General features: G+C 40.8%; 1 protein-coding gene across 3 annotated transcripts in view; it reads left to right on the top strand.

Moving 5' to 3' along the window:
* Positions 1-22,605, top strand: part of RAI2 (retinoic acid induced 2) — a 130,177-nt gene that overhangs the window by 26,222 nt on the left and 81,350 nt on the right. The window contains exon 1 of one of the 3 annotated variants that reach the window (XM_043998644.1): positions 18,177-18,198. The exons of the other annotated variants lie outside the window; for them this stretch is intronic. The gene's annotated coding sequence lies outside the window, so the exon portion shown is untranslated. Of the gene's footprint in view, positions 1-18,176; positions 18,199-22,605 lie in introns of those variants that run through there. 3 annotated transcript variants of the gene reach the window in all.

Raw genomic sequence — 22,605 nt, 5'->3', positions numbered from 1 at the left:
AGTTGATAGATAGTGTCTGTTGTTCGTCCTTCATTTTCAAAGAGGAATGATATCATGAGATGAGGTCTGCACTTGGGCATAAATTGGATTCAAGTGAGGCTAGCACAAAGTCTTCAGCTTCATTCTCTCTTCCAGAGTTGGCCATGGAAGCACAGGACTGAGAGGCAAAATGGGTTTGAATTCAAGTTGTGACACTTACTTGCTGCGTGACCTTAAACAATTGACATCTTAAATTTTCAGGTCTGTTTCCCTGCCTATAAATTAAGGAGAATAGATCAAATGACTTTTAAGGTTCCTTGAGACCCAAATGTACAATTACTCTAGAACAAGAGGTTAACATTTTGGGCCTGCTGGCTACATACATGCAGCACCCCCAAACTCTCAGAGCCTAGCCAGGTGAAAATGTAATTGGGAAAAGTTTAACAAAATAAACAGGGGGAAGCTGGGTGGCGTAGTAGATAAAGTACCAGCTATGGGTTCAGGAGGACCTGAGTTCAAATCTGTCCTCAGACACTTGACACTGTGTGAACCTGGGCAAGTCACTTAACCCTCATTGCCCTGCCAAAAAAAATAAATAAATAAAAGGCAATATATATATATATATATATATATATATATATATATATAATACAACATAGCTAATGTTAATTTGTAGTTTTTAAAGTCAATATGTGTTTCTATTTGAGTTTGACACTGTTGAGGAAACTGAAGCAAACAGAGGTTAAATAACTTGCCCATGGTTACACAACTAGGTGCACAGTGGATAGAGTGCCAGGTCTGAAGTCAAGAAGATACTTCCTGGGTTCAAATCTGATTTACTACCTATCTGACCTGTTTGCCTCAGTTTCCTCATCTGAAAAAAATGAGCTGGAAAAGAAAATGGCAAACCACTCCTGTAGCTTTGCCAAGAAAATCCCAAATGGGGTTACAAAGAGTCTGATACAGCTGAAAATGACCAACAACAACCCAGTAGAAAGAGCACTGAATTTGGAGATGAATCTTACTGCTGCTATTTAATACCGGCATGACTTTGGACAAGTTACTTACTCAACCTTTCAAAGCCTTAATTTCCTCATCTTAGAAATGAGGAGACTGGAAAAGCTGGTCTCTAAGCTCTCTTCCTGATCTAAAGAAAAAGGTTCTCCAATCATTTCTCAATGTGCAACAACAAGGCCTAACTTTTTTTGTTGTTGTTTAAAGTACAAGATACAGAATAATTTGAAACAAGGACTCAAATTAGAATTTATAAAATGACCACAGTCTATTCTTTACAACGTGAGTTTTGAAACTCAATCTCAGTTTTTAAAAGTTTTCTTTTTTCTCCTGTTTCTTTTGCAAAACAGTAAATCAGCAATGTGCCATAAAGCTCAGGGCAGAAGAACTCTTAAAAGAGAAGTTTAATAAAACAGATTTTTCTTGTTAGGGCCTGGTGATATCTTCAAGATTAAAAATAAACAACAAACTCATGTTTTTAAAAATTATGTTTAAAAAAACGACTCAGGGAAAACATCCCCATATCTAAGAATAAAAGCAGCATGGGAAAATAAACCACTAAGATTTTGGTCTTGTGGTAGCCTCCAACCCTCTTATTGCATTGTAAGGATGGGCAGTCTAGAAATAGCTCAGGAAAAGCTGGAAAGGAAAAAAATGGCCTACATCCCTTTGAGACAAAGGGCTGAGAAACAGCATGGAGTTCTGATGATATTCTGTAAACCATGTGCCTATGACTGTCATGAAAGATATGGTAGAGCCCCAAATGAGTCTTTGGCCATCAGGACACTGCTTCCTAGGCCTCTGCTTCCCGGTATGTTCCTCGAAGTGAAAATAAGACTGGCGGTTTATACTGTCCCCACCTCCCCTTCTCCCCAGGAATGGTTAAGTTAGCTCCAAGAAGATTACCTGCCTGCCTTAGGATTGGGGAACATTTCATATGGAAAATGAGAGGCAGCATGCCTTTGTAGATAGAGAAGTGGCCTTAGACTCGAGAAGACCTTCTATATGACATTAGAAGATATTTTGGGGTTTTTTCTTATTTAAAAAAAAAATCTGATGTTTCAGACACTCAAACTACAAAATATGGTTAATCCCCAAAACTGTGACCTAGGTAGGAGTTTCTTTTTTTTTTTTTTTTGGCAGGGCAATGGGGGTTAAGTGACTTGCCCAGGGTCACACAGCTAGTAAGTGTCAAGTGTCTGAGGCCGGATTTGAACTCAGGTACTCCTGAATCCAAGGCCAGTGCTTTATCCACTGCTCCACCTTGCTGCCCCCAGGAGAGAGTTTCTTCAGTGATGAAATTCTAAGCCTGGTCCCCATCCCACTAACTCATCACTTTCTTTACTTTCTTTCTTTATGCCCATGCTTCATGATGGGATAGAGCTCACTCAAGGTCCTTCAAGACAATATCAATGGAGCATTGGCTTTGGCCAATGGATTTGGGGACAGTCTGTATATTAGTTGACAGGCATTTATGAGGGTTTGTGTAAAGGAGTTGTACTTGAAAGCACAGGACCCAATCAAAGAAAAAAGGGCCTAACAAGAACGTGTTAACCTAACTGTTAAAGATGCAGCCCCAGAGGGAGCACTATGAGCCTCATAAAGAAATCTCCTGGTGCCATCTTTTAGACTGAAGATATTCTTAACCTTTTTTGTATCATGGACCCCTTTGGAAATCTGGTGAAGGATGAACCTCTTCCAAATATTGTTTTTAAATACATAGGATTACAAAGAAAACTAGTTTTGTTGAAATAAAGTTATTAAAATATTTTAAACAAGTTTGCAGATCTCAGAACTTTTTTTGGAAGCATGGGTTGCTATTCTATGGTAATATCCTAGACTTTAGAAGACCACCAATGCCATACCTATGTCTATCATTCAAGGACCAGCACAACTATGCTTAGAAACGCTCATCACTAGAAGAGGATACTATCTGTGTTGCTAGAGAGAGCACCTGCTTTAAAGGAATGGCAAATCATAAGAACATGGGCTTCAGAGCCAAAGGGGGACCTTGGGAGTTGCCTAGTCCACGTCCCTCACTTTACAGATGAGGAAACTGAGGCTCAGCAGGGTGAAGGGGCTTACCTAAAAGTCTCACAGGGTGTAAGTGGCGATCCAGGAGTTGACTCTGGGCTTTGCTGACTCCAGATCCAGTCCCCCGTCACTCAATATCATACAACCACCTTGAAGTACAAATGAGGTTATAAGATCCTCGATCCTCGATTTAGAGCTGGAAGGGATGTGAGAAGTCATGTAATCAATAAAATAATAAGGAAACTGAGGCTCTACAGGTAAAGTCACACAGGTAGGAAATAAGTGGCATAAGCGGGATTCTAACTCAGTTGCTACAACTCCCAATCCAGTATGCTTCCCTCTGCACCACAATGTCTCCTGTTTTGCTAATATATAGTTTCTTATATTCAATATATCTTATGGCAGAATTTTTTTCCTTCTTAAAGCAATGGTTGGCTTTGGTTTATGACTTAATCTTTACTTAATTATCTGTTTGATCTGGAAAAAAACCAAAAATAAAACTAGATACACACTCCCAAAACAGATCTTTTTTTTAAAAAAAAGTACCTTATATGGCATTTTTCTGATTATAGCTATTGAAATCTACTCCTTTAGCTCTGTTGGCAGGGAAGGGATGGGAGGAAATAGTGTGCTTTTGATTTTTTTTTCTTTCTTTGTCTCTGCTTTGAGACCCTGCAACAGCCACTACTGACCGGAAGAAGGAGCCCATGTCTTTTCCCTTTCAGGCACCTAGTTTGAAAGCAGGTTTGCTGCCGAGCCTTCGGCTGCCCTAGCGCCCAAAGTCGATAAAGTGCTGAGGGCATCACCTCTATCAAAGGCAGGGAGAGAACTGCCCTTATCTCTCTTAGCGAGGTCTCTGCTGACTCAAGCAGAGAAACAGAGCTGAAAACATGAGGAAATGAGACAGGGACAATGCAACTGCGGCAAGTGCCCTGAGCCCGTTGATGTTTCTGCTAAGCCAGAGCCAAGCAGATTCATTAAAACATCACATCAAATGGGGACATTTTTTTTCTTGGACTTCCCACAGCGTGGCCTTGCCAGGCTGTGATTGATACGGTTCCCTAATAGGTTGTGTTGGCTTTTTAGCTGTTTCTCCCCACCATGCACTAACACCCCACACCAGCCCTCTTTTTTTTTTCCTCGGCATGGAGGGCACAGCTAACTATGGAACACATATTGTAACACATTTGGAATGGTATGAGAAATGAGCTCATTCTGTGTCTCTGTCCGCGGAGCACTGACTTATTGAATACTCGCCAGGCTGTCGGAACTATGAAACTGAAATTCCCTAATCTTCCTTTGCCCAGAGCTGCTCTCTGGGAAAGAAATAACTTCTAATAGGAAACGCGTTGCTAAAATCGAAGATAAGATTTCACAGCTGGAACTTCCTTAATGAACAAAATGGAAATACACAAGACTGTAGAGGATGGACCATATATGAAACTTGTTTTCTCAATCTTCCGTCCAAAAGCTGTGTTCCTGGGTCCAGACGATTAATAAAAATATTTATATTTTAGCTATGCATAATGCATTTTTTGTTTCTATTGAAATGAACTATTTGTATACACAGATGTTTCCTGTGGACTTTCTATCATTGCTTATACTTTTTCTAAAATAACATTTCCAACTGAAAACAGAATCTCATGCTATCAACTTAAGCCCTTCACGAAATCTATTTGTCGGAATGAGTATGTATTTATTCCTAGGGTGGTTTTATTTGGTCTGTTGGGTTTGTTTGTTTTTTAAGAGTGTGAGGGGGAAAATTCTTAAATAAATACAAAAAAAAATTTAATTAATTTTTTTTAAGAGTGTGAGGGGCTAGGTGGCGCAGTGGATAAAGCACCAGCCCTGGATTCAGGAGGACCTGAGTTCAAATCCAGCCTCAGACACTTGACACTTACTAACTGTGTGACCCTGGGCAAGTCACTTAACCCTCATTGACCTGCAAAAATAAAAATAAAATAAAAAGAGTGTGAAGGCATTATAAAAAATAAACCCAGATTATATTTTCTGTCATTTATAAGTAGATCCAAGAACGAGAAATTATTACAATGGTTTATCTTGGTACCTATCACATTTTGGGACCCATTCATCTAGCTGCTATTGTGGCTGAGGAGCTATAAGCTCACTGTCTTCATTTTCACAGGAGTCGCTGTAAATGACGTCTGCCCCTTTGCACACACACACACACACACACACACACACACACACCTTGTGGTGCTCTCAGTCTGCCTTTGCAAACTTCCCAAAGCATTGTTCTGATAGAGGAGGCAGTCTGGTCCTTTAGCTTGCAGCCTCACTGTAGTATCCTCCAGCTTGGCTTCTGTGACCCTTCTCTTAGCACTCAGAAAGAAATTAAAAATATAAACCATAGGAGAGTATACCAAAGGAAGGAAATGTGGTTTTACACATCAGCAATATTTTTTATAATGATCCTGCCTTAATTGAAAAATGGCATAAAGCCCTTATGAAAAATTAAGCTTTGGGAATTGGTACCTAATATCTCAGTGATGAATGCATATTTTTTTTTCTCCACTGGTGGTTGCTGTCAGGGAATTTTGAAATAATAGGGCAGTATGTCGAAATAAGAAATCATTCTGTATCATTTGAAGGGGCATGGCACCATCCTGTCTGGCTGACACTGTTCTAAGAGCCTCAATGCCAGGGGCTGAGCAAACTGGATCCTTTTTAATGGGATTTATGTCCAAACCGGTAAATGAGTTTTGATGCTGCCTGTGGTTACCAAGAAGAACACTGAATGTACTCAAAGTTCCAACACTCTTGGGAGAAAGTGCACTCAGGAGAAATGAAGCACCTGGTGTTCTTTGGACGTGAATGAAACTTTCTGACTGGCAATGGTGAAAGCCCTGCTGCACAGATCGAATGGTTCTTTCTCACCATTAGCTGTGGAACACCAGGAAAGGGCTAGCATTGTGTGGAAATCAGCCGCTTTCTTTGGTCCTTTCAGTTGTGTCTGGCTCTTCATTACCCAACTTGGAGTTTTCTTTGGCAAGGATACTGGAGTGGTTTGCCATTTCCTTCTCTAGCTCATTTTACGGATGAGGAAACTGAGGCAAACATGTTTAAGTGACTTGCCCAAGGTCTCACAGCTAATAAGTGTCTGAGGCTTGATTTGTTTGTTTGGTTTTTGTTTTGTTTGGTTTTGTTTTTTCAGGACAATGGGCTATTAAGTGTCAAGTGTCTGAGGCCATATTTGAACTTAAGTACTCCTGAATCCAGGGCCGGTGCTTTTATCCACTGCGCTACCTAGCTGCCCCCTGAGGCTGGATTTGAACTCAGGTCTTCCTGACTCCAGGCTCTAGGCTCTATTCACTGTGCCATCTAGCTGCCCATATTTATCATACAACATGTTATAACTAGTACTACCCTTGCCGTCACTCTGAGAAATATGTCAGGCTTAGGGTTGCCACCTTGGTGCTGAAAACTCTGTGTAACCTCTGAAAAGTCTCTTAACCTCTCTAGGTCTTGGTTCCTTCATCTATAAAAAGAGACAGGGGCAGCTAGGTGGCGCAGTGGATAGAGCACCAGCCCTGGATTCAGGAGGACCTGAGTTCAAATCCGGCCTCACCAAAAAAAAAAAAGAGAGAGAGAGAGAAAGAGAGAGACGGTCATCCTAGACAACCTGTAAGGTACCTTCGACCTCTAAAGAGTTCTACCTGGTAATCAGAACAGGAAGAGAATAAATTAATTAATAAGCCTTTACTAAGCTTTTGCAATGGGTCAAACAATGTTCTTATTTCAGGGCTGGCTTTCTAACACCACCTGCACCCATGCTGACAGGTCAAGAGTTCCCAGATTAGTGGCTGCATTACTACAATACATTTTCAGGGTGCTAGGGGTAACCATTTTATGAGAAAACTCTATATCAACTACTCACAATTTACTGTAGCTCCTGAGCCCCAACTGGTATGCTTCCCATTTAAACAAATCAGTTAAGATAACACCACTAATTTTTTTTTTAAATAACAAGCTATTTTTTTTTTTTGGTGAGGCAATTGGGGTTAAATGACTTGCCTAGGGTCACACAGCTAGTAAGTGTGAAGTGTCTGAGGCCAGATTTGAACTCAGGTCCTCCTGACTCTAGGGCCGGGGCTCTATCCACTATACCACCCAGCTGCCCCTTTAATAACAAGCTATTTTTTAAACTAATGTTTAATGGATCATGGATCATTCACAGATATCATATAGACTAACTAAACTTTTTGATTTGAAAAGCCCCTGAAAGATTTTCCCCTTATTTACAATTATACTCAACTCCATTAACTCTTTTTTTTTGGGGGGGGTCAATGAGGGTTAAGTGACTTGCCCAGGGTCATGCAGCTAGTCTCAAGTGTCTGAGGCTAGATTTGAGCTCAGGTACTCCTGACTCCAGGGCCGGTGCTCTATCCACTGTGCCACCTAGCTGCCCCTGGCCATTAACTCTTTTTTTTTGTTTTTGTTGTTGTTTTTGTTTGGTTGGTTGGTTTTGGTTTTTGGTTGTTGTTTTTGGTTTTGGTTTCTTTTTAGCGAGGCAATTGGGGTTAAGTGACTTGCCCAGGGTCACACAGCTAGTAAGTGTTAAGTGTCTGAGGCTGGATTTGAACTCAGGTACTCCTGACTCCAGGGCCGGTGCTCTATCCACTGGGCCACCTAGCTGCCCCTGGCCATTAACTCTTAATTATGAAATGCTTTATTAAACAAGAAGATCAAAGAAGAAATAATTATAACAGCCCATTCATAAACATGGGTAAATTCTTCCCCAATGTACAGTGTCCATGTGAGAAAGTGGGTACAAATTTACAGAAAACCTAACAAGATAATGTAAGAGTAGAAAAGCCCACATACCTGGGACAACACATAATTCTAGACTATAGGTCTTGATCGCCTGGATGGCCTTAGGGAACATCTTGCCTCTTCTAAGCTTCTCCCCACTCCCACAAGTCAAAGCCACCTCTCCATCCGCAGCTACTCTCACTGAAGCAGTGTTCAGTTCTTTTGGTGAAAGCAGAGACCCTAACCTTAGGAGTCTTCAGAAATATTCAGATCTGCTCCCTTGTCTGGGCTCTGAAGCAGCATTAGCTTTCTCAGCAGAATAGATTCCCTGATCCTGAAATCCATATTCAAGTTTATTCATTTAGATTTGAACGGGTTTCTCCTTCTTAAGCCATACATAGCAGTAAAGAACAAAATCTCCCTGAAAGTTTGTGAGAAGCAGCAAAATATAAGGCAGCCTAGCCAGATCTTCAACAGTCTTCTTTCATCCAATCAGCTTCAAATAGTAGAACCATTTGGAACTCCAATCAGATAAGTTCCCAGAAGTAACTCCAAATCCTATTCAACTTTTCTCAAAAGTTGGGTTTAGGGGCAGCTAGGTGGTGCAACGGATAGAGCACTGGCCCTGGATTCAGGAGGACCTGAGTTCAAATCCGGCCTCGGACACTTAACAATTACTAGCTGTATGACCCTAGGCAAGTCACTTAACCCCAATTGCCTCACAAAAATAACCAGTTGGGTTTAGCTCAAAATAGCTGCTCTCCTCTTCTTCCTTCTTTCCTTTATTTCAAATTACTACTCCACTTTTGCTTTTTCTTCATTTTGTTTTGTCTTGTGTCACTCCATCAATCTTGCCTTCCCTTTTCAGTTGCTGCCTCCAAAGCAGGGTCTCCTAGAGTTAAGTGTTTCATTTCTACCCTATGGAGGAAAGTCGAGATTCAAATTGTCATAAATACCACGGATAGGAAATGTACCAGTGGCCCATAATTATGAAAAAAAGTCAGTTATCTATGTCTCCCAGCTATCAGCCCCCAAATCCACAAAACCTCATATGTAAATGAACTGCTGGGAAACGTGACACTGGAGAGACTTGGTCATATTGAAGACCAAGGAGAGTAGACTTCCACACTTCAGAGTAGAAGGCACTTCAGCCATATTTTCCTTTAGTAAATCCTTTTTTCTCTGAAAAGCTGCTCTCTCTTAGGTTGTCACAGTGTTTTCCTTTGAGAGGAAAACATTTCTCAGAATTGTCTCTGCTTCCCCCACGTACTTTTTCTGAAATATCGCTTATTCTTACATGTGTCCTTTTTTGGCCTCTTTCAATAAATTAAAATGTTCATATCAGAAAAGGAAAGTACATTGTATAACTATATACAGAATATACATTTAGCAGTGGTTTGGTGGATTGGTGCTATACTGTGAATGAAAGGGCCCTAGGTGGCACAGTGGATAAAGCACTGAGTCAGGAAGACTTGAGTTCAAATTTGGACTCTGACACTTACTAGCTTGATGACCCTGGGCAAGTCACTTAATCTGTGTCTACTTCACTTTCTACAATTGTAAAATGGGGATAATAATAGCACCTACCTCACAGGGTTGTTGTGTGGATCAAATGAGATCACATTTGTAGTGTTTAGCACAGTGCCTGGCATATAGTAGGTGCTTAATAAATGCTTACTTTCTTCCCTCCTGTGAAAATAAGCAGGATTGTTACTTCCTCTTACTTGTTTCTACCCTTCAGTATGGAAGTCTACTCTCCTCGGGCCTGACTATCTCCTTCCATCTGGGAGGGATTTTCTTCTCAAACCTAGCCCCTAAAAAGGGAATAAAAGTGTTGAAGGCTCCATCTCATATACCAGTTCAGCTCATCACAGTACTCTCCAGCCACTGCTGCCTCATTCAGTCATTGCCTAGAGGTATCTGGGTATAATTTATCTCTGAACTGAAAAGTTGTAAAAATGGATCAATAATTCTCTTTTTTCAGCCCAGAGATCCCAGCCAGAGAACAACTCTGGCAGAAATATACTATAGTTGTAAATCTATCTCTATCTCCACTCCCATTTTCTCTTATGACCCTTCTATTCTGCATTTGAGTAAGGACAGAGATAGAACAGTAATGCAGTGATTAACCTTAAAGATAAAATAAAGAGAAGGGTAAATAAGGTTTTAAGAAATATAGATGAGTTTGGGGAAGGGGGTATACCCCAAGAAGAGAGAGACAAAGAGACAGAGAGACACAGAGACAGACAGAGAGACACAGAGAGACAGAGAAAATTGAGAAATCACTATCTTGGGTCATCAGTGTTTTTCCAACACCTTTATATATGGTCCCCACTCACAGTCCTGGTGCTGGAGTCCAGAGTGGAGACCTCAGAGCTGGTGGCTACTTCCCTCCACACCTTTTTTTTTTCCCCAGTCCACATGACTTCATTGATCTTCACTCGTGCTTCTCTGGTCTCTTTCAGCACTGGTGAATTCCCCTCTCTCCTAGGTTTATTTTCCCCTAATTCCTTAGGGTAAGAGGGGCCTGTTTATCAGTCAAAGACTGACTGCCAGTCACAGGTCAAGGTGACATCCTGGGAGATGTCAGAGGAAAACCATTGGTGTGATTTCTGCCCAAACTAGCAGGCCTCCATTCTCAGTGTCTTGATCTTCTCAGAAACACCCAGACAATGTACAAATTAAGTACAAGGTAATTTACATGGTGGAGGCAGTAGTGGTGACGATGACAATGATAGGTCCATTAGCAGCTGGAGGGGCCAGGAAGAGTATCGCTCGAACTGAGCTTTGAAGGAAGCTTGGAATTCTAAGAGGAGGGGGTGCATTCCTGGTATAAGGGATAGCCTGTGTAAATGCCTAGAATGTTTGACTGAAAATGGAAGAAGGGGGGATTTAGTAAGGATGATTCCAGGTCCTTTCCATTCTCCACTGACTGACTGACTGCCTTGTCATGCCCATCTCTGCTTTCTTGGGACAGAACTAAAAGTGTAGAATAGAGGCATAAGTAGATCTCAAAATTGTTACTTCCTCTTAACTTGTTTCTACCCTTCAGTATGGAAGTCTACTCTCCTCGGGCCTGACTATCTCCTTCCATCTGGGAGGGATTTTCTTCTCAAACCTAGCCCCTAAAAAGGGAATAAAAGTGTTGAAGGCTCCATCTCATATACCAGTTCAGCTCATCACAGTACTCTCCAGCCACTGCTGCCTCATTCAGTCATTGCCTAGAGGTATCTGGGTATAATTTATCTCTCTGAACTGGGAAGTTGTAAAACTGGATCAAGTTGGCACTTGAATAGGCCAAGCAACTAGGTGGCAAAGCAGACAAGAGAGTCAGGCCTGGAATCAGGAAGGCCTGAGTTCAAACCTAGCCTTAGACATCTACTAGTTCTGTGACTGGGGGCAAGTCACTTCACCTCTGGTTTTCTTGACATCAAAATGGGGATAATAATAGCACCTACCTCCCAAGGTTGTTGTAAGGATCAAATGAGTTAATAATGGTAAAGCATTTACCTTGGTGCCTGGCATATAATAGGCACTTAATAAATGTTCATTCCTTTCTCCCAAGCCTTCCTCACTTCCTGTTAAGGCAGACAGACTGGGGAAAAAAATTCAGGAATACAACAGCAGAGGACAAACTGCCACCTACCTTCATGTCTAGCAGAGAAGCCTGGATTTTTCAACTGTCTGTATAAACATCAGAAAGTTGACAAATCAAAGCCTGCTCACTCCTAGCAAGAGGAAGAGAAATTAATAAAAGGGCAAGGGGAACATCCACCACAATTAACTTCTACTTTCTATGTGCAGAGAAGGCAAAATTAGACATCTTGTTCAAAAGATATAGAAGATATGACCTCTATTCTGAAGGAGCTTACATTATAGTTGGGAAGACACACATATATACACACAAAGATGAAAAATATGTTTATTTAGCAATAAAGCAATCAATTAATATAAACTGAGTACAGACATCCTATAGAAGAGGAATGAACTGTTAGATTAGGTTAGTCAAAGAACACCAACCAAAGAAAAGATCCTATACCACCTTCTAGGGAAATTCTTTAGTGGCTAGTATTCTCTCTTTTCTCCCCAAATAATTACGTGAATAGAGTACCAGGCCTGGAGTCAGGAAGACCTGAGTTCAAATCTGGCCTGTGTGACCCTGGGCAAGTCATTTAACCCTGTTTGCCTCAGTTTTCTCATCTGTAAAATGAGTTGGAGAAGAAAAGAGCAAAACCACTCCAATATCTTTGCCAAGAAAACCCTAAATGGGATCACGAAGTTAGACACTACTAAAATGACTGAACAACTTCCTCATTTCTCCCCAAGTAATTTATATATATCTATAGATATATAGATATATGTATATATATACGTATATTTATATGTATGTATATATACACACATATTTGAGATATATAAATAAAATTGTATGTATATATACATACTTATAAATATATATATATATATATATTCACATATCTGTTTGTATTCTACATACACCCAGTAGAATGAAAATTTTATTGTGTGTTGACTGTGGAGACTGCTATTTGTTTTGTTTCTTTGTCCCTGGAAGCTAGAAAAATGCTTTGCACATTTCATTTTAGAGAAGAGAGAGGTGATGCAGTCATGTGGTTTCATCTGTGGGGAGTTTCTGGTATTGAAACCCCAACATACAATGCAGGTCACCAAATTATCCATGTTATAGTAAAAAATTTTTTTAATTATCAATTTCTCTGGTTTTTACACCACCATTATTCTTGAATATAGTCCTTCCTTGCTCTTTCCAGGAAGTCATCCCTTGTAACAAAGAATTCTGAAAAAGAAAAAAAAAAAGAGGAAACAATTAGGTCAGCAAAACTATCCGATACATCAGCTGAGTCTGACAATGCCCTCGCATTGTCTGCAAAGAAGGAAAGGAGACACATTTCTCATCTCTTCTCCAAGATAATTATATTACAAAGTGTTTAGTTTCATTTCTTTATTGTTTGCTTTGTAACTTGTGGTTTTAGAAAGAGTTGCCTGGTGCAAGCCTTGGGGCAAGAAGTGAAGTGATTTCCTCATGGTCACTCATCTAGTATGTGTCAGAAGCAGGACTTGAATCCTTGTCTTTCTGACTACTTGGCTAGATCTCTCGCCACTAGGTCATGCTGCCTCATAAATATAATCAGAGAGCTAGAACTAGGAAGGAACTCAGAGGCAATGTAGTCCAATCCCTTCCTTTTATAGTTCAAGAAACCAAGACCCTGGAGAGATTAATTGATTTGCCTAAGGCCACACGGTTATTAAATGTCAGAGGCTGCTTTGTTGTTGCTGTTCAGTCTTAAGACTCTCTTTGGGGTTTTCTTGGCAAAGATACTGGAGTGGTCCACCATTTTGTTCTCCAGCTCATTTTACCAACCACAATTCCAGAAGAACCAGGATGAAACATGCTATTTACCTCCTGACAGATGTATCTCAATCTGCATCCAGCACCTGACCTCTCTGTCAGAAGGTAGCATGTTTTATCCTGGGTCTTCTAGAATTGTGGTTAGTCATTATGTTGATTAGGGTTCTTAAGTGTTTCAAAGTTGTTTGTTGTTACTGTATAAATTGTTCACCTGGTTCTGCTTACTTCCCTTTTCATCAAACTCATACACATTTTCCCATGTTTCTCTGAAACTGGATTTGGGTAACATTGTATAGGGGAATTCTTGTAATAAGAAGTCAAACGGGTAAGCTATAGTTCATTGGGTGAGAACCTTGAATGCCAACCTGAGTGTCAAAACTATAGACAACAATGTGTCCCTACACATACACTCTTCTAAACCACTTATCTCTTCTTCCTACTAAGGACTCAGCAGAACTTTTGAATCACCTTTTTGGTGTCATGGACCCCTTTGGCAATCAGTCTTTTGAAGCCTATGACTCCCTTCTCAAAATAATATTTTTTAAGCAATAAACATTTTTACTGAGGGCAGCTAGGTAGCGCAGTAGATAAAGCACCAGCTCTGGATTCAGAAGGACCTGAATTCAAATCCTGCCTCAGATACTTGATAACTTACTAGCTGTGTGACCCTGGGCAAGTCACTTAACCCTCATTGCCCTGCAAAGAAAAAAAAAACATTTTTATTTATAGTTTTGAGTTCTAATTTTTGTCCCTCCTTCCCTCCCCTGCCCCCTCCAGGTGGTAAGCAATCAGATGTGGATTATACATGTGCAATTATGTAAAACATTACCATATTAGTCATTTTGTATAAGAAAACTTGAATAATAGAAAAAAAGGACAGAAAGTGAAAATAGCATGCTTCAGTCTGTGTTCTTTCTTTGGAGGTGGATAGAATGCTTCATCATTACTTCTTTGGGATTGTCTTGGATCATGGTATTGCTGAGAATAGTTAAGTCAGAATAATATTTTTTAAATGCATAAAATAAAATATATTGGATTACAAAGGAAACCAATTATACTGAAAATTCAAAACAAAACAGATTCAAAGACCCCCTGAAATCTACCTACAGACCCCAGCTTTAGGAACCCCTATTTTAAATTTGTTAAATGTCCATTCATGTAATTTCTCAGATATGTGGTTTTATAAAATCATGGGATCTGGGTCTGTTTGTTTATTAATAGTTGTAGGAAATCTTAGAAGCAGCTAAGTGAATAGAGCACTGGATCTGGAATCATGAAGACCTGATTTCAATTTAGATTTCCATATTTTAATTTGATTTTTAAAAAATTACTGATGAGGTAAGCACCTATGTATAATAATAGCTAGCATTATACATATCTAGATAGATATGTTTGTTTAGTAGTTTTTCAGTCTGACTCTTTGTGACTCCTTTTTGAGATTTTCTAGTGGTTTGCTATCTCCTTCTACAGCTCTCACTTTATAGATGAGGAAATGGAGGCAAACAGGGTTAGATGACTTAGCCAGGGTCACACAGCTAGTAAGTGTCTGAGATCAAATTTGAACTCAGGCCTTCCTGCCTGCAGGCCCTTGTTGTCTCTCTCTCTCTCTCTCTCTCTCTCTCTCTCTCTCTCTCTCTCTCTCTCTCTGTATGTGTGTGTGTATGTGTGTATATGCATGTATACATGTGTGTATGTGTATATATGTGTGTGGATATACATATATACATATACATGTGTGTATATATACATATAATATAAAGCGTTATTTATCTAGTACTTAGTACTTGAAGATTTACAAAATACTTTATAAATATGATCTCATTTGACCTTTACAACATCCCTGTGAGGTAGGCACTATTATTATCACCATTTTACAAATAAAAAAACTAAGGCTGAGAAAAGATGAGTGGCTGCTCTGGGTTATTACAACCTATAAGAATCTGAGGTCATATCTGACTTCCTGATTTTGGTTCCAGGGCACCATCCACTGTGCCACCAAGTTGTATAAATGGTCTAACTTGATAGTGATTTAAAAAAACAAATACAGCCCAAGTGTTGGTTGGGGAACAAGGAAAATAAAATAGAGAGGCCAAATTCACTTTTCTCTTAGGGTTGTTCAAAAGGGCTCAAATCAGAGCAAATGCCAAACCCCACTGAAATAGCCAAGAGAAATATTTTTGCTTTGTTTTGCTTTGGGTAGGCTTTTTTGGCCATTGGCCAAAGGTAGCACACCATCAGTGAAAATCCCTGTGCCCGTGAGATCTCTTTCTCAGAGATGTATTCTTGCCATCTCATTTTCTTGCTCCTCAGAAACAGAAAAGGCTGGAGATGTACTTGTTCTCCCTGGTGCCTGTTTCCATGGAGCAGCAGTCTGGAAGGACAACAAAATGTACAAGCCAATGCACAAACTAACCTACTTGTACTTGAAGAGTCAAAAGGTGGTGGAAGACAATTAGTTCTAGAAGATTGAGCTTGGTATTATGAACAATAATAGATTTGCTTTGTGATTACTTGTGTTCCATATCTTATAGCCCCATAGGAGATAATAATGGGAAAAAGAGAAGAGGCGATTGTGAACATGGTCATGGAGGTTGTGGTATGTGGAGGGAGGTAATGTGGTCCTATGGAAACACTCATGGATTTGAAATCAGGAGCCTTGGGCCTGACTCCCCACAAATTTTCTGGGTAGCCTTAGACAAATTATTTAAGCTCCACAGCTCTCACTTTCTTTATCTGTTAAATAAGGGATTCGGTGTCAACAATCTTTAAGGATACTTCCATCTCTAGCAATCTATGAATAAAGAGAAAGCAGAAGACCTGCTCAATGCCTATACAATCCACTTCTAGAAACTCAGCTGGCTTTGCTACATAGCCACCTGCTGTGTAGAAAATGAGAACAGTGTTTTCAGAGAGGTCATTACGGATTGGGGCCTCAAAGGAAATTGTTTGCAACATACAAAAGTGAGAAGCAGAACTTACTTAAAGAAAATAGGACATTTGTGCGGGGGTGGGGGAGAGCAGGGTGAGAAGGAAGAAGGGAGAAGTGAAGAGAGGAGGGAAGACATTTTGTCAAAAAGCATTCACAGGAGAATTTGCTAAAAGATGCTGGGTACCCTGTTCAAAAACAGGTGAAAAAGAAATGTTTCTTGACAATATTTAAGAAGAGGGAAAGGACACAGTCTGATCTCTTTGTTTACTTGCACAGCTGTTTGCTTTCTGAGATGTCACTGTCAAAAAGGGATTTTTACATTAGTGGTGATGAGGCTAATGATGGTGGAGATGATGATGACGACGAAGACGACTATAATGATGACAGTGATGATGATGAGCAATGGAAGAAGCAAAGGATTACCCATCATACCCCTAGAACTCATTGCTAGCACTTAAATTATAGAAAAAGACTTGCCCCTTCCCATCCCCTAGAGAGTAGGCTAGATCTCCCGGACCCATTTTTATTGCCTCCAAAGTGTTCTTCTACACTGCTTTATACTAGCCTCTGCCCTCAGCATGGATTTTTAGACTGCTTCTCTCTTCTTTTTCCTTCTGCAGAAATGCTATGAGGCCAGTTTGTTGTGAGGGGCAGCATTTCCTCTCTCTCTGGTCAAAGCCTTAAGCTCCAGGGGTGGATTCTAATTTTTGTTGGGTAATGTTTTACTTGCAATAAAGGACCTGAAATGGGGACAAGAGTCATAGGGTCATAGATCTTAGAGCAAGGGTTCTTAACCTGGGGTACACTGACACCCCAAAATTCTGTGAATAGACTTCAGGGGGTCTATGGCACTTGTCAATATAATTCGTTTTCTTTGTTGTCCTGTGTATTTTATCTTATGTATTTTTTAATAAAAAATATTCTGAAGAAACTTTACAGGGAGTCAAAGAGGTATATGCCACTAACAAGGTTTTAAAAAATGTATCTAGAAGGGATCCTGGAGGCCATCTAGTCTAACCCCTCCCTCCCCCATTTCATGTGGGGAGGGGGCGTTAAACAGAATTTTAGAATCAGAAGAGACATAGGAGGCCCTCTATTTCAACTGAAATCTGAAAAAGAATCCCACCATAACCTTGACAGATGCTGTTAACTAGTTGTCCCCCAAGGCTCTGTCTTGACCCTCTTCCCTTTTCCACCTACACTCTTTCTGAATGCCATCATTGTCTCCCATGGATTTAGTTGTCATTTCTGTTTTTTGTTTTTTGTTTTGCGAGGCAATGAGGGTTAAGTGACTTGCCCAGGGTCACACAGCTAGTAAGTATCAAGTGTCTCAAGCCAGATTTGAACTCAGGTCTTCTTGAATCCAGGGCTAGTGCTTTATCCACTGTGCCACCTAGCTGTCCCTAGTTGTCATTTCTATGCAGGTGGCATATACATTGTTTTTTCCTTTCTTCTATATCATATCTATATATCTTATATTTCTATATCTAATATTATTGTATACTATTATATTTCATACATTTATATATTTCCTATTATTTATACATCTCGTGTGTTCTTATAATGTTTTCTATTGTATTTAATATAATTGTAATATGTTAATGCTATATCTATCTAAACAATATCTATAGTTATATATCACATATACATACGCATATATACAAATACATTTATACATATATACATACACATACACATACACATACACATACACATACACATACATATACATATACATATACATATACACACAGACACATATTCATCCCTGATCTTTCTTGAGCTCCATTCTTGACTCTCCAACAGCCTATAGGACATTTTGAATTGATTACCCCAGAGATATCCCAAAGTCGACATGACCATAAAGGAATTCATTATCTTTCCCTAAATTCATTCACTTCTTCCCTATTTTTGCCAAGGAAGGTCAAAAACAGAAGTGCTTTGGTTTTTTTTTTTTTTTTTTATCAAAGCTGAACTTCAGAAGAAGAAAGAAAAAACAGAATTAAATAGTGCATCTCCTGCATGTCGCTTGGAAGTTTTAATGAATGGGTCATACACATGAGAGCAGAAAGCTTACTAGAAGGTCTGTGCTCTGTGACTTATTATTATTATTATTGTTGTTGTTGTTGTTGTTGTTGTTGTTGTTGTTGTTGTTGTTGTTGTTATTTTGCATAACTTCCTGTGTGGAAATTGGGCTCCTTTGAAATCTTCAATCATGTCTTTGGGTCAGTTAAAAAAAAATCTCTTTCTCCTCTTGCTCTCCTCCTCCTCTCAGTGGAATGGGCTGGAAGTGATTCAGGCAGATTCCAAGGATGCCTTACTTATTCAAAGGAAGTCATGTGTGCCCTGAAAGAATCTAGCCAATTTCATGGCCGCAGTGTCTGTGTGATATACACCCAGATGCCATACAGGGATCGGCTAAAGGCACTGGAGATGTCTGGGCTGGAGAAGGAAAGACTGATGGAGAGGCATGCTAACTGTATTCAAGCATTTAAAGGAGTAATTAGGATCTCAGAATTCACAGAATCTAACAGATTGGGAAGGACTTCAAGGACCATCTAGTACAACCTGTATCTGAGTAGGAACCAATGCTAGGAGAACTCTCAAAAATAACTCATCCCACCTCTACTTGAAGACTTCTAGTGATGTGAAAACAATGGTTTCTTGTTGCAACTACCTTGTTGCATACTACCTTTGGACACCTCTAATTCTTGGGAAGTTTTCTCTTCCACCTGCTACTCTGCAGCATCTGTCCACTACACCCAATTTGGTCCTCAGAGACCAAGTGGAACAAATATATGGGCATAATGATTAGCATGCAGGGGCTGGAGTTAGGAAGATCTGAGTTCAAATCCAGACTCAAACACTTCTGGGTCTGTGACCCTGAGCAAGGCACTTCTCCTCTATCTGCCTCAATTTCCTCAACTGTAAAATGGAGATGATAATAGTGCTTACTTTCCAGAGTCATGAGGATCAAATGAGATAATATTTGTAAAGCACTTAGCACAGTGTCTGGCACATGGCAGGTTCTTAATAAATCACTTGTTACCTTCTTTCATAAATAGTATAAGATATATAGGGAGGAAGGAGGAACAATGAAGGATAGGAAGAGTTCATCATAAAGACTGAGGTCACTTAGAGACAGAAAAGCTTAGGGCACTGTGAAGAGTTCAGTTTGGCTAAAATAGAATTCCATGGAGCAGAATCATATGAAAGAAGGATGGGGAGGTAGGATGGTACCAGTTTGTGATTCTAAGACATTTGGGGGGGGGCAGGGCAATGAGGGTTAAATGACTTGCCCAGGGTCACACAGCTAGTAAGTGTCAAGTGTCTGAGACTGGATTTGAACTCAGGTACTCCTGAATCCAGTGCCGGTGCCTTATCCACTGCGCCACCTAGCTGCCCCCGATTCTAAGACATTTTAACTCTACAGGGTAGGCAGTAGGGAGCCATTGAAGGGTCCTGAGCAGAGAAAGACCATGGTCAAGTCTAAGCCTAAGGGAAATTAGTCTGCCACTATATTGCATGAATTAAGTTAATCTCTGTTCTTGAGATCCTCAAAGGAGGAGAAGGTAAAGGTAAGAAGATTTACTAAGGGGTTAGAGTTAATCCTGCTTAGCTTCAGAGGGCAGCATTAAGAACAGTGAGTGGGGGGGTGGGGGTGGGGGGCTAGGTGGCACAGTGGATAAAGCACCAGCACTGGATTCAGGAGGACCTTAATTCAAATCCGACCTCAGACACTTGACACTTACTACCTGTGTGACCTTGGGCAAGTCACTTAACCCTCATTGCCCCCTCCAAAAAAAAAAAGAACAATGATTGGGAATGAGCCAGATTTCAGCTGATCTAATAATTACAGCTATCCAAAAGTAGAATGGGGTGTGTGCTTTGGAAGGTCTTGTGTTGCCTGTTATTAGAGATCTTTGAACAAAGGCTGGATAGACACTCTTCCTGTATACTGTAGGAAGGATTCTCACTCAGATTACAGTTGGACTGCTTGGCTTCTGAAGTCTTTAATGGCCAGGGGAGTCTGTGATCATCTGACACCCATTCTTGCTGGAGATGAGTGCTGAGTAGTATTGCATTGACTTGGGAACATTGCTGCTCCCCCACCCTCAGGGCTAAGACCAAAGACCTCATTGGACCAACACCCCAAGTTTCAGCACCTGAGAGGGCAGTCAATGAACTTCCTGACCTGGGCTCCTTCCCTGCTCTCACATCCAGGACCTCCCCTACTCATGAATATATGTGGGCGGACACTCTTCCCATCTAGGTCCCCTGAGCAGCCAAAGGAGCAGGGGGCACTGCCAGGACAGATGACTCCAGGGGTGGCCATCAATCTACTTAGGAGAAGCTAAGCCCTCAAAGATTGTGATGTTGGAGTCATAGCAATACCATGTATTATAGAGGACGTCATACTTTTCAAAGGAAAGGAAAGAGGAAACAAGCACTCATTAAGCACCTGCTGTATGTCAGGCATTTTGCTAGATGCTTTGCAAGTATTATCTCATTAGATCTTCATGATAATCCTGGGAGGTAGCTACTATAATTATCATCTCCATTTTCTGAGGAAACTGAAAGAGGCAGAGGGATTAAGAGACTAGGGTTCACATAGCTAGTAAGTGTCTGAGGCTGGATTTGAACTAAGGTCTTCTTGACTGCAAGCCGGGTGTTCTAGCCACACTTCCTCTAGGACCTCATTGGATTTTTCCCCCTCAGCTATGTGGAAGTCCTGTCCCCAATTACTTTGGTTGTCACTATGATCAGAGAGAGAGAGACAGAGACACAGAGAGAGAGAGAGACAGAGAGAGAAGGGAGGGAGGGAGGAAAGAAGGAAGGAAGGAAGGAAGGAAGAGAGAGAAGGGAGAAGGAAGGAAGAGAGGAAGAAAGAGAGAAAGGAAGGAAAGGAGAGGGGGAGAAGGAAGAGAGAGAAGGGAGGAAGGAAAGGAGAAAGAAGGAAGGAAGGAAGAAAGAGAGAAGGAAGAAAGGAAGAGAGAGAAGGAAGGAAGGAAGGAAAGAAGAGAGAGAAGGGAGGAAGGAAGGAAGGAAGGAAGAGAGAGAAGGGAGAAGGAAGGAAGGAAGAGAGGAAGAAAGAGAGGAAGGAAGGAAAGGAGAGGGGGAGAGAAGGAAGAGAGAGAAGGGAGGAAGGAAAGGAGAAAGAAGGAAGGAAGAAAGAAAGGGAGAAGGAAGAAAGGAAGAGAGAGAAGGAAGGAAAGAAGAGAGAGAAGGGAAGAAGGAAGGAAGAGAGGAAGAAAGAGAGGAAGGAAGGAAGAGAGGAAGAAAGAGAGGAAGGAAAGGAGAGGGGGAGAGAAGGAAGAAAGAAAGGGAGAAGGAAGGGAGAGAAGGGAGGAAGGAAGGAAGGAAGGAAGGAAGGAAGGAAGGAAGGAAGGAAGGAAGGAAGGAAGGAAGGAAGGAAGGAAGGAAGGAAGGAAGGAGGAAGGAAGGAAGGAAGGAAGGAAGGAAGGAAGGAAGGAAGGAAGGAAGGAAGGAAGGAAGGAAGGAAGGAAGGAAGGAAGGAAGGAAGGAAGGAAGGAAGGAAGGAAGGAAGGAAGGGGAAGAGAGAGATAAGGTTGGGTCACCTAAGTAATCCCATGAGTTTCCATCTCACCTGTGGAGTTAGAGATTGTGGATGTATATCTCTGCTTGACTATTTACTATACTCAGGATCTTGAGTAAATCACTGTCACTTGCCGGGCCTTGGTTTCTTCATCTGTAAAATGAGGGTCTTGGAGATTAGACAATGTCTAAGATTCCTTCCAGTTCACAATTTGAAGATCCTGCCACCACAGGGAAATTTGGTCACCTCTCCTTCTATCACCCCTCAGTGTCAATGCCAGTGCCATTAGGTGGAAAATGAATCATTTAAGCCACAGGATTTGTTGTTGTTGCTGGGGAGCAATGATGGTTAGTGACTTGCTCAAGGTTAAGCAGGTAGTAAGTGTCAAGTGTCTGAGGTCGCATTTGAACTCAGGTCTTCCTGAATCCAAGGCCGGTGCTTTATCTACTGCGCCACCTAGCTCCCCCTGGTGCTGTTGTTTTAAAGGAATTGTGTAGCAAAACTTTTGTGAAGGAAAATTCCGTCAAGCCGATAATCCCTCCTGCAGGGTTTAAAAAACAAAAACAACCAAACAAAAACCCTCCTTTTTTCACACAGGAATTTGCGATAAGCATAGTGGACCTTTATTGAGAAAATGGAAACCGTCTCGACTTGAGCAGAGCATATTATTCGACTGTAACCACGAAAAAAGAACCCTTTTCCCCATTAACCCAGAAAAGAACGAGAACAGTTGTTTCGATGGTCGTTGCTGAGATCTGGGTGGGGATAGTGGTAGCATTAAAGAATCCCATTTTGTCCTTGGCCCCTCGCGGCACAGGCAGATTTGTAAGTGTGCAAACTGTGAAATGACATCCCATTAACCTTTCTGGATCTGCTGTTTGCCTGGCCCGATCTGGGACAACATACCACGCACATCTTCTAATCGTTTTGCTG

The sequence above is a fragment of the Dromiciops gliroides genome, chromosome 3, assembly GCF_019393635.1.
Source record: "Dromiciops gliroides isolate mDroGli1 chromosome 3, mDroGli1.pri, whole genome shotgun sequence".
Lineage (NCBI taxonomy): Eukaryota > Metazoa > Chordata > Mammalia > Microbiotheria > Microbiotheriidae > Dromiciops > Dromiciops gliroides.
This window is presented reverse-complemented; position numbering and strand designations above follow the sequence as displayed.